The sequence below is a fragment of the Pseudorca crassidens genome, chromosome 3 (genome assembly GCF_039906515.1).
Source record: "Pseudorca crassidens isolate mPseCra1 chromosome 3, mPseCra1.hap1, whole genome shotgun sequence".
Taxonomy (NCBI): domain Eukaryota; kingdom Metazoa; phylum Chordata; class Mammalia; order Artiodactyla; family Delphinidae; genus Pseudorca; species Pseudorca crassidens.
This window is the reverse complement of record NC_090298.1, coordinates 50,523,595-50,526,807: the sequence shown is the minus strand read 5'-3', so window position 1 is coordinate 50,526,807 and position 3,213 is coordinate 50,523,595. Positions and strand designations below refer to the sequence as shown.

Genomic DNA, 3,213 nt, shown 5'->3' with positions numbered 1-3,213 from the left:
AATTTTATGCAGGATGAAAAATGCATTTGTGAGGTGCTTGGGATATACTACCCGTGCAGACAATGAGCTTAGTAAGAGCTGATAACCGATGGAAAGGGAACAACAACCTTACCACCATGTACATACGATGCTCATGTAAGGAAATAGTAATTACAACTACAAGAAAGGACAGGCAACTTAACAAGGGCTGTTCCCCCTTCTCTGATACAACTCCAGAGAAGCAAGCATAGTAAACAAGGAGGGGGAAAATCCTACCATATTTACCTCCATCTCAGCCCAAGTTTCACGAGTAAGAAAGTTATTAGCAAGACTAATAAATTGGTATTGGCAGGCAGAATGAGGAGGGCTTTGCATCCAATATAAAATTAAAATATAATCTGTACTAAATAGTTTTAATAACTGAAAGTACCCCCAGAGTGATGGAAAGTTTCTAAACGTTTGTTAATGAAGCGCACCATGAAGGATAAAAGAAAATTCTTAAAGCACCATCGGTAGCAACTACCGGAAAAATAAAAAATGTTTTGTGTATATATTTCAATAAATTGAGATTCTTCAAATTGGTTAATAAATTTTGATTAAATCTATTTAGTGGTCCTGAACAGATCTGTCCTTGAGATTGTTCAGCACAATTTGGGGAATTTGACAAAATAGTCTGATTCTTCCTTTAAAAAAAAAAAGAATCTGAGCCCCGGGCAGCTTGCGAGTTCAGGGTCCCTGCGCTGCGGGTTTCTCTATTTTCAGGGGCGCCGACATGTCCTCTCCGCCTCGTGCATCAGGCCTCGCGCGGTTGTGCGCTCCGGGACTCTTTTCGGGGCTGTCGGAAGCCCAGCAGGTTGCTGGGCGCAGCTGGCACTGCCCTCCGCCCTCCCTACCAGTAGGTCGATTCTCGTAGTAGCAGCCGGTGGGGAAATGGCTGTGTGCTTTCGTTGCCCGCCGAAGTCACTGTGATCCTGTTAGATATCGAAAGTACCACAACCCCGATTGCTTTCGTGAAGGACATTTTATTTCCTTACATCAAAGATAATGTTAAAGAGTATCTGCAGACACATTGGGAAGAAGAGGAGTGCCAGCAGGGGGTCAATCTTTTGAGGAAACAGGCTGAAGAGGACTCCCACCTGGACGGGGCTGTTCCGATCCCAGCAGCATCCGGGAATGCGGTGGGTGACCTGCAGCAGATGATCCAGGCTGTGGTAGTTAACGAGTGCTGGCAGATATCTCTGGACCGGAAGACCACGGTGCTGAAACACCTGCAGGGCCACATGTGGAGGGCAGCATTCAAATCTGGGAGCATGAAAGCAGAGTTCTTTGAAGATGTGGTTCCAGCAGTCAGGAAATGGAGAGAGGTGGGAATGAAGGTGTGTATCTATTCTTCAGGGACTGTAGAGGCACAGAAACTGTTATTTGGGCATTCTACAGAGGGAGATATTCTTGAGCTTGTGGACGGTCACTTTGGTACCGAGATTGGACACAAAGTGGAGAGTGAGAGTTATCGAAAGATTGCCAGCAGCATTGGGTGCTCAATCAACAACTTGTTTCTGACGGACCCGAGAGGCCAGTGCTGCTGAGGAAGCTGACATGCATGTAGCTGTGGTGGTGAGATCTGGCAATGTGGGGTTAACAGATGATGAGAAGACTTACTTCAGCCTCATCACATCCTTCAGTGAACTGTACCTGCCTTCCTCAACCTAGAGGAGGAGTTCTAAGGAAGAACAAACTGTCTTCACAGAGTTGTCCCTGTTGTCTAGTTTTATTCTAATGGTAAAAGTAATTTACTTAAAAAATACATATATACACATACCTAAAGTAAGTGTGTGTATGTTCAAATTACCATTCACAGGCACGTAAGTGGGAAAAAGAATCTCAGTTCAGTGAAAAGGAAACTTATTTAAAGATGATGCTTTGTATGTAGAAATTGTTTGAAACCACAACTCTAACCATTATTGAGGGTGAAATATAGGTGATAGAAGAAATTACTACTATACAGGTCAAATGTGTTATGTTTATCAAGTCACGTACCCAAATAGAAAGGTAGGTTTGAGAAGTTACTCAGAAGCCTGGTTATTTTAAAAACTAGAAGTATTTCAAAGACATTCCTAGTAATAATCTAGTCCCCTTTTAAATTGTGAGTTAGATTACAGCAACTGAATTTCAAACTATTAACCTCCCTATGTACAAATGACAAAGCTATTTGTTTCTGCTCCAAAAGAGAGCAAAGTTGGGAAAGGAGGCTAATTTGAGTCTTGATTCATCATGTATCTGTTACTTAAGAAACTTGCTAATCATTGTGGTACCCACAGCAAGCAGTTGCCTTACCAGTGAAAAAGATGCACTAACATTACGTTAGTAACATTTCTAAAACATTTCTAAAATAGAAATGTGCTTCCTAATGTTTAACAAAACAGTCCTAATCCTGCCAGTGATCACAGATTTCAGAGTTACCTTGCTAACTACTTCTTAGCACAGTTTGAGAAATATGTTAATTGCTGTTTACTATTAAAAAACAAAAGGTTTACTGAAATTTGTCCATAAGACCTAGAAGAGCCCTAATACCTAACATTTTCTTCTGAAATGGATGTGAGAAATGTAAATTTTATAACAGCATTATTTATCCTAGTTCAGCCTACTAGGATGTCATGTCAATTTCATGTGGTAATTAATAAAAACATTTTCTTCTTTAAAAAAAAAAAAGTTTGGAAAAAGCTGAGTCATGTTTAATCAGCCCCTTGGAGAAATACAGAGTAACCTAATTAGGGACAGCTGAGGCATACAGGGTTCTCATCTGTTATGAAGGAATAAGGCAGCTTGGTTGTAACCAAGGGCCAAACTAAGATGCCAAGATGTGTTTCAGAGGGGGCATTAGCTCCTAGAGTAATATATAAACTAATTGCCCTGGAAAAAGATTTCTTCCAAGTGACTATAGAAGAGTTAATTATTACTCCGAAAAGTGCTAAACTAGAACTGGTATGTATTGATTTATCTATTTAACATTTCAGAGTAAATTGCAATTATGTGGGTAAAATAGGCAAAGTCCTGAGGCAACTTGTAAGCACATGAGTGTTGCAACCAGGTAAAACTGAATCTTTGGGGCTATTTGGAATTACTGTGAAACTCACGGTTATGCATAAGGAACAGCAACATTTTTGTTTACAAATATTTTGTTTCTTATAAATAAATATCATTGTCGGAGAGCGGAACAACAACTCTGACAATAAC

General features: G+C 40.3%; 1 pseudogene; it reads left to right on the top strand.

The window, feature by feature from the left end:
• Positions 1-1,053: 1,053 nt before the first annotated feature.
• On the top strand, positions 1,054-2,126 carry LOC137220703 (enolase-phosphatase E1 pseudogene; annotated as a pseudogene).
• The last annotated feature ends 1,087 nt before the right edge of the window (positions 2,127-3,213 follow it).